The sequence below is a fragment of the Solea senegalensis genome, linkage group LG10 (assembly GCF_019176455.1).
Source record: "Solea senegalensis isolate Sse05_10M linkage group LG10, IFAPA_SoseM_1, whole genome shotgun sequence".
Classification (NCBI taxonomy): domain Eukaryota; kingdom Metazoa; phylum Chordata; class Actinopteri; order Pleuronectiformes; family Soleidae; genus Solea; species Solea senegalensis.
In genome coordinates, this window is record NC_058030.1 from 22,066,494 (window position 1) to 22,076,404 (window position 9,911).

Consider the following 9,911-nt stretch of genomic DNA (forward strand, 5'->3'; position numbering starts at 1 on the left):
ACTGCGTCTGAGCGCCACCATGGCTTCTCCTCATCCTCCATGATGTAGAACAACAGTGAAGGAGCCAGTCACTCTCACACACACACACACACACACACATAGCCGCGCTCATGTGAGAGTGCTGTCACCGTCCAAGACTCCTCACATCTGTGCTCGGTTACTGCCAGAAAACTTCATAGTGTATCTCCATACAGCTGGTAATGGAGGCAGGAAGCTGAGGCGGGAGATGGAGACGGACGATATGGAGGGATGAATAAGATGATACACAGACGGAGAGGGCAGATGAAGAGAGAAGTGAGAAAAATGAATTTATTGTTGCAGGGAGACTCAGTACGGACCAGTGTGATCAAGGCGGCTCTGTCTGAAAGTGTGATGATGGTGTATTAATAGACTTGTTTGGAAGTTCCAAGTGTTACTCACATGTTGTATACTATTACGTCTCTGTGTATGTACAGTATTGGTGTTCATTTTATCACCCATTATTTATTTATTTCTTAGTTTCTTGAACCGGGAAAATGTGCTTTATACCAGATTGTAGCGCTGAGCTAGATTCCATCTGCAGTCCCTCTGCGACGTTACACATAGAGCAATATGGAAAACAATACAGAGCACATATGCAACAGTAAATAGTACATTATATAATAAAAGTGCAGTAAAGTAGTAAAGAAAATACAATATAGCAGTCGTCGTAATATAAGTCAGTGTAAGTTTATGCTTTTTATGCAGCATGTACCGGAAATTAAGTTGCATATGAACTCATTTGGAATATTTTGAAGGCGTTTTAAATGTTCATATTAGTGACGGAAAAATAAAGGTTGCTGACGAATATATTTCGTCTCTAATTAAATGAACACTGTCGCACTGAGCCAAAGTCCTAGGGCACCATGAGATTTGCTGTTTGAGCAAAGCTCTTAATATCATCGAAAATGATTCTTATGTCTTTATTAGAATATAACCCAAAAATACAGAACGCATGCGTGCAGTGTTAAAGCTGTAGTATGGAACTCTTAATGAGTTCACACAATGCTGAGTAAATTTATCCTCTCCCGTGTTGCCCCAGAAATATTCCCACGCTGCACAAAAAGAGAAGAAAGCGATAGAACGTGAGAGTTTGACTGAAAACGCAAAGAAACGCCCACGAAAAGTTTCAGAAAAAAATTGGGTCGTTCTTCAGTTTGACGGGAGAAATGCTTCCCCATCCCTGCTCTGCTGCTGTATACACACAAACACTCCCTCAGTTACGTGGGGTAGTGATGCTTGACAGAGCCCACTTTCAGATAAAGGACGCAGTGCAAACATCATGATAAATTCCCTCTGCTAATGAAGACCAAACAGGCAGAAATAAAAACAGTGTGTGACACAAAAATGTGCGTGTTTCAGCTTTTAAAACATTTCCAAGACAAAATAAATAAAATAAAACAGCTTCTACGGGCAAGAGTGTCAAATACTAAGTGACCTCCCCTTACACTGGAACAATAGAAGGACTCTTAGGTCTTTTAAATGGAATGGAACCCTAATTAATGTCATTGGTAAAACCTGTGATACACACATGTTGTTGAGTCCCATCATTCCATTCATAATGGATCACAGCATTTGACAAACATAAAAATCCCAATTTTGCACCAGAATGGCCGACTACAAAGCCAGTGGTGGCCCATTGTGTTTGCACAGTCCTTGTGCAAGATTTCAGCTGCATCAAATGAGTTAACCCCCATGTTGACCTCTACTGTCGCAGCTTCTCCTCCTGATTTCATCCATATGACCTTATGTACAAGTGAGTGAGTGAAATGGAAATGGAAAGAGGGGGATGACAGGAACAGGGGACACGTTTGAGTGAGATGGGAAGGGGGCAGGGGGCGCTGGAGATAAGGAAAGTGAGGGATTTGAATGAAGAAGCGTGGGAGTGCTGAGCAGAGGTGGTTCAGGTATTTCATTCAGCAGGAGGAGAAAAAAAAACGTTTAGGTGTTGCGTTGTTTATGTGGTAATCCGGACGGACGGCGGCTCTTCACTGGTGATTAAATTATTCCAGATTGATGAAAGCTCTTGAATGGACTGAAGCACACATGCTAACATGAGACAACACAGACGCACCACTGACTTCCCACCCCCGCCCCCACCGTGTGTGTGTGCGTGTGCTGGGGTCAGCGATGACAGTGGTGTGGATAGACGCTGTAAACACAGATACTGTGTCAAGAGATCCCTCTTTTTAAAACAAACACACACTTCCTGTTGTTGCTGCGCGCGCGATTGTAGTCACTGCTCGTAAATTGAGATCTGGTGACAGTTACAAGTAACACAAATAAACCTCGCGTACGCACAATCTGTCCGCGCAAACACACTCACACTCACACGCGCGACAAAATATGGCTTCTCTTGTGAAACGTGTACAAACCCGAGCTTCTTTTTTTTTTCTTTTCCATCCATCGCAGCTCTGTTTTGGTGGAACTTTTCAGACGGCGACAGTGGAAGAAGAAACGTTTTAACATAAAATGCTCATCAGCCGTCCGAGTCGGCAACTTATCCACGTATAATAAAACTATACGATCGGGCGACCTCAGCAGATATAAACCACTCAATATGCTTTTGATTTCCTATCAGATCATTCAGCTGTTGTCGCCGCCACTCGCAGACTGAAATGTACTCAGTATAGGGAAGAAACGGGGGCAACATTTTTGCAGATGATGTGCCCATTTATCACTTTAACAATGCTGTCATATTGGCAGATGTGCTCTGTAAATGTCATCATGGTTTGTGGATTTTACTCAAACTGACACAAATGCATAAAAACAATACTTTTAATGGCAAACATCTTGCTTTACTAGCGCAATGTTGACGTCGCCTTTGTCCGTCTTGATATAAAACCAATCACTTCCTGTGTGCAGTGTGAGACCTAAACACTAGGAGCTGTGCACCATAGTGCGTTGCGCTTTGTCACTTGAGGGGAAATCGCACACATGACTTTACATGGTCGTCCCTGTATCTACACAGGCTCTCACATATGGTTGATCTTCATGTATAAAACCATTCTTGGTCAGTTTCCTCCTTATCTGTCTATTTACATTGTGCTATTGTCTTGCTTTCAGATACAAATGTCTATTTATGACACAACCATGGTCTGTAGTGGAAGAAGAATTCATATAATTCTAACTTTAGTGAACATACAGTATTTAATTGCAAAATTATGATTTTATATATATATTGTATGCCTTTTTGCTGCTCTGCAATTATTTTCACTGAGCATTCTTTGTCTCACCTCAAGGAATAAAGAGAATTAAAGCAGCAGTTCCTTTGGATTACTTTGTTAATTATCCATTTTGGCAAATAGTGACACACTTATCAACAAAATTCATATGCAACCACACATTTCTAATTAGTTAAACTTGTTATGCTCAAGCATGTCTTGAATAAACATGACATAATAGATATGTTCTACAGAAGCCATTTTGGACATTTTATTTTTAACTTAAAGGTCCTGCAGGTTTTTTTTAAAAAACATATTTACGTTATTTCACTACTGCATACATATTGCTTGCATTTCCTTGTTGCGTTCTAATAAAGGGATGGATAAATAATCATCTATGGTCATTATAGCATTACTAAAACAAATGGAATGGTGGCCTATGACGCGTTTGCTTCTTCATGTGACGCATGTTTATTGTATATTTCAGGGAAATTTCAATTTTAAAAAAGAGAAGTTGAAGATTGAAACAGTAGCAAGAAAAAAGTTCATATCAAACGTAATGTTTATCCATAAAAGCAGTTTGTATTGTCATTATCACACTTATTGAAAGGAAGGAAGGTATATCTAAATAAAACAAAACTGCATAGTCATAGCTTTAAGACTATAGGCTAAAGGGGTGAGCAGGTCCTAAAATAGTGCCTCAACCTTGTGTTTCCCCGTTTCTTCACACATCTGTTAACAGTCAGCTTGTGTTGTCAACTGCTGTCTGCTAATTTACCCCTGCATGCCTCACGTAGTGGGAAGAGAGGGAGGGAGGTAAAATTAAAGGGGAAGAAAAGCGGCTCTCGGGCAGCAGGTACTTTTCATCCCACATGTGTCTGTGTCAGACCTCATACATGTAATTAGCATGTTGATGGTGAACATAGTGGCAGGCAGGCAGGCAGGCAGGCAGGCAGGCAGGCAGGCAGGCGGGGGGCGGGACTACACGCGGCCTGGGTCTTCAGAGCCCAGCAGACAGACATGCACACAGGTAAAGTGATATGCATAAATAAACACACAGGTTTGACGTTACAGTCAATAATGTGTTTACCACGTGACCCTTTAAAGGTTTTATTGGCAAAACAATAAACTTCTAATCATAAGTATGTTTGAATCAGGGTATAATCACTATCATTTTTATAAAATAAAATCAATATTTGGTTTAGAATAAGCCTTTATTTGTTTATGTTTTACAGCAGCCCAATAGACAAACCAGCCACAGTGTTCGTTCTGCATTTTGAAGCAGAAGCTTAACTACATGACTGAAAAAAGAACATCCTTTCTGGTATGCGAAGGCCACCGTAGCTCCCTGACACTAAGATTTACACACTGGCCCTTTAATAACACATTAACACATTTTTGTGAACAGATGTGAGGAAATACAAGCACCCAACCCGGCCTGGTTACCACATACGGATGCTTAGGAACATCCACAAGACGTCAATGCCTTTAATGATGATAATAATACCACTTAGGAAATAGGACCATAGGAAATAGCACCATTTGAGTTGCTGCCTTTTAAAGCATGCAGTTTAATCGACTCAGTGAACTATTTTACAGGAATAACCCACTTCATTGTGTAACTGCTTTGTGATCATATACTTACTAAATGTAGTTAACTGTCCTTTTATAGCCTTGCTTGAACTTTCAATTTACATGCTCTGTTTTCTTATATGTATGTACTGGGCCACTGTAAGAAGAGTGATCTAGTCTATATGAGGGTCGCAGGGTTGCTGGTGCCAATCCCAGCAGACATAGGGCAAAAGGCGGGATAGTGCTTTTGCCCATAATACATTTTTAATGTACTGATAAATGGTTAATCCGATTCACTTAATTATATTAAATGTTAAATGTTGCTCTGTTGTTGTTAGATCAAAAACTTTTTTTGTCTTCTCACTTGCGGCACGGTTTAGGTTGTGTTTCCATTTCAATATTGTACCTCCTCCACGTGGGCGGAGCCATCACTGCATTGAGATTTGAGATTGTAGACACTTCCTTGGACATTGTTGGAGAGGAACCCACGTGTTTAGGATTGTGGCACCGACAAACCTCATGCAACGTGTCATCATACAGTTGGACTGTGGGTTCGGCCTCGCAATCCACAGACCACGCCCTACTGTGGACTGGAATGGAATGTGTCCCCCTTGAGACATCAGGTGAGCACCTGGACAGAGTTTTCCTGCACAGTGCCTGCCAATGACACTAAGTGCATTAAGTGCATACACACTCTCTCACACACACACACACACACACACACACACCGCCTGATTCTGGCACAAGAGGAGAAACCAAAAGTGGTGTGAACACACGTGTGTGGGTGTGTGCGGTCATGTTTATAGGTTTGGAAAAGCCTGTGGCATTTCCTGATGAAGCCATGCCAAATGTGTGTTCTTTCCAAACCTCAGTTTGTATAACACTGTCTTCCTCTCCCTCTCTCCCTCTCTCTCCCTCTCTCTCTCTCCTTCACCACACTCTATTCTCCAAGTATATTTAAAGATTTCTTTCCTTGGCTGTCTTTGTAGCCAGATTGGGTGTGAGTTTATAAGCACAGGTGCCAAGAAGCTTGAACAATAACAGGTTTTTTTTTGTTTTTTTTTTAAGCCTATTTAGTCTCCTTTTCTATGATTAATGCCTTATTTGACGCTATCTGTGTTTTCCTTTTGAGGCTCTTGAAAAAAAAACAAAGATCCATCAACAAATACTGTTTGATCTGAAAACCACAGACAGGAAATCACATAGTAAATGCAGCACAGTCAGTGATGTTGAGCTTTTTTCTTTTTTTTTTACTACATGACATGAGCCTCACTATGTTCAACCTTCGCGACCTTATGCCCCTGCCCTGCTGTGTTTTATGGTGACGGAAAATGCTGACCCCCCTCCCCCCCCAGCTCACTTACAGGAGGGTATGTTCTTTTTCCTTTCCATTTTGATAGACAAAAACTGCCAATTATAAATGTTGCAGCTGATGGAAACCACTTTATATCTTCCAGATTCGGGGGAAGTTTATCCAGACCCGGGTTGATTGCCCTGAGAGTGTTGTGACCCAGAGGCTGCTGAGAGTGTTTGGAGGCTAAGTTTAGAGCTTTAGCGTCAATGAGTTGCAATATTGGTACAAAAATAGCATTCGCTGATAAGACTGCACTCTAAACGGACGGCGTGTTGCTATCAGAATCGAGTTAATGAACTTTAAAGAGGGGGGGGGGAGAGGTTCACTTGTGTTGACGCTTGCACATTCAGTCACGGGTCATGTTGTTGATGCAGCATCACGCTCATGTGTCACTTCCTGCAATTAGTGGAACAAGCCCAAAAAGCCACTCTCGGACTTAAAGTCAACCACCAGTGAGTCATTTGTGATACACTTTCAGCTTTAAAAGGTTTGGACTGGGTGAAATGCTCTTCCTGACGGTGTTAGTTTCGAGCAGAAATAGTCGCTTTGGATCAGCAGTTGTGTGAAAGTTGCTTTGTTTGGGGGAAAAACAGTTTGAAAAGAGGCATTGGGTAATTTAGTGATGAAAATAAACTCACTTGTCACTCAAAATGCTTCTTCGCGTGGCCGTCATTGTTCTGTTTGACAACGCGACAAAAGCTGCATCAAGATTCCGTTAAAAGAATCAGCCACAGTGGAGTTAGTTTGCTTTTTTGTTGTTTTAAATCAATATAATCTCTTCAACCAAATAATCTTAACCAGAAGTGTGAAACTCTTCATTACAGAGGGGGCCCGAAATTAAGAACTGTGTCCGACTCAGGGGCCAGACGAGGTCAAATAACTAAATTCTGAACAAAGCAAGCTTATAGATTAAACAAAGAAACAAATCAGAGATCAAATTTAAAATGAAAGAAGTGAATGCAATGGATACTTTTTCATAATAATTGATTTATTGGGGCTACAGTGATGTACACATCAGTTGGAGTACTCACAAAAGAACATACATGTAGAAGAGAGGTAAATGTTTTTTTTCCACTGAAATCAGCACTATATTAATGCAATTTTCATCTATAATCAATAATTATTATTAGACACGTGAAGCTGAAACAGAGGGGGCGACACACAAAGCCCCCTCTGGTACCAGCTGTGTGTTTTCAAAGGCCACATTTTCAGGGAACGTGCAGGAAAGACATAACATATTATCTTGTGGGCCAAATACAATTGAATGGAATTTGACACATTCATCTGGATGGAAGATCAATGATGATATGATGTTAAATATCAATGATGTATCCTTTTTAAAACAACAACAAAACAAAAAAAACAAGTGTTATCCTAAATATCCCATGATTCCATGCTTTGACTGTGGCCTTGCAAACCTTTTGCTCTCGGTCACTACTTTTGAATGTCAACTATTAAAGGAATATGTAAAAAAAAAAAAAAGAAGAAAAGAGAGAATATTCCAGTCTAAACAGACAAAGGAGATAAACTAAGATAAAAAGCAGCTGTTGCATGAGCTGAAGCTGTAATCACCGTCACTTAGACCTGTGTGTCAAAAGTAAAATTGTACGTTGTCATAAATAATTAGACTGATGCCCCAAAACGACCAAATAAGGTGCAGGTTTTAAACAAAAATGTCCGAGATGTCAATTCTCAACTTTTATTGTAAGCTGAACTCGGTCTCTTTTGTGGGGTTTTTTCCCCTCGTTGTGAAGTATTCCAAATAAATTGAAAAGGCCTGTCGAACGTGTTCCTGCTTTTTTCTCCCGCGTCTGTAACTTCTTAAGCCAGGCATGTTAAAGGCTACGACCTCGTTCCATTTACAAGAGTATCCCGTTACAACCTCCCCTTCTAGATTATCGCTATATTGCCCACATACGAAGACCTCCCAGCCTGACACATCTCCAAGAAAAACAAACGTCTTCATACTCTCCACCCCAAACTGTGGCCATCTTGATCCTTAGATTACCATCAGATAAACACAAATACCATCAAGTGAAGCACACGTTATGTTAAACTACCCTGAAGGTCTGCTCTTATAGCATCTGTCTTCCAATGGCGGGAGATGGCAGAGCTGTCTGTGTCAATAATGGCTCCAGAGGCGTCAATAAATTAGAAACACAGGGTTCCTGGGGGTCGTCGCTCTGGAGTCACAGGGACACGCGGCTGAATGGAGACCACAATGTTTTCACAGTAGCCCACAGTGGACAAACTAAAGGTCTCTTGAGTTTTGATGCTAACCGAAGGCTACATCGCAACTTTACCGTTTACATTTTACGCACTGTACCTTTAAGTAGCAACAGTGCCATGTATAGAACATGTCAGCATCAGTTCCAGTCATTTAATACAGATTTAATACAGTCACATTGAAGTTATTAATCGTTTACTAAATGAGTCATCAAATATTTTGATCATTCATCAGTTTCGAGTCTTTATTCAATTATTGAACCAAGTTCTCAGTCTCAGCTTCTTATATGGAGCAAAGAAACCAGGTAAATATTCACATTGAACAAATGGAATCATTAAAAGTAAAGCTATTCAAACCAAAGAGATGAATCAACTTATCAATCAATGTGTGTGTGTTTGTGTCAGCTGAGACTGTCACAGCTCCCATCACCGCGAGCGACCCTCCTGTGGAGGATACAGCGGTAGAAAATGGAACCAAATCCACATTTTTTTAAAAAGAAAACTTGAATTACAGTTTTATGTCACAGTTATGTCTTTGAAATAACCTGAAATGACAAATCACAAATTTGTTGTTAACAGCTTCATGGTTCAAAAGGTCTAAAAGGACTGCTTCAGACCGATATCGGTATCAGTAGATACTCCAGTTTGTGAAATTGGTATCGGTTTTGGTATGGAACACACAAAAGTGATATTGTGTCATCCATAAAATATGTCATAAAGTAAACCTCCATAAATCAGCATCAGCTCCATCTTTGGAAACACTATAGGATCAATCCGAATGTTTTGTGATGGGTAGGTGATCATATGAAGAATCTACCCACTCTGTGTTTAAAAATCGATCAAAACTCATCTGATTTAAATGGAATTTGGTTCCATTCTGAATCCAGTGCATCAAAATGTAAATATTCCACGTGGTAAGTGAAACACAACATACAATATTAAAGAATTAAAGCCTTGGCAGATGTCTGTGCTCTCAGTGTGACCTGTCGTCTGTCCGTGTCATCATAATATATATATAGAAGCCTCTAAAGGACAAAAACATAGTAACCCAGTGCTGCCTTAAGTGTCCTTTTTATTCTGAATCATCAGGTGAAAAGCCCAAGTGTGTATTCCATGATGGAGGACTAGGAACACAGGAAATAACTACAACAATGAGCAATTAGGTATTCTTCTGGGAGGCCATTTACATACGTACTGTACATGAATGTGTATATACTGTATGCACTCATGAGAGTCCAAGCCAGTTTTAGACTAAAATAAGAAGATAAGGAGGAAAAAAAGGACAAGTCAGCACTTCTTTATTGGTCCAGTGTGTGACATTTAGGAGAGTTTATTGGCAGATATTGAATATACCACCTATTTGTATCTCAGTATGAGTGTAAAATCACTTTAAGGACAACAATCTTTTAGTTTTCATTACCTTACAATAAACATTGTATTTACTTCACATAAGGGCCTTGTTTTACAGGGGCCATCGTCGTATGCAGCCGTGTTTCTACATGAACACACCAGCCAAAGCATGTGTTTTGGCTAAGAAGTGGAAGAATGGCTCTACACATACAGCATAAACCAATAAA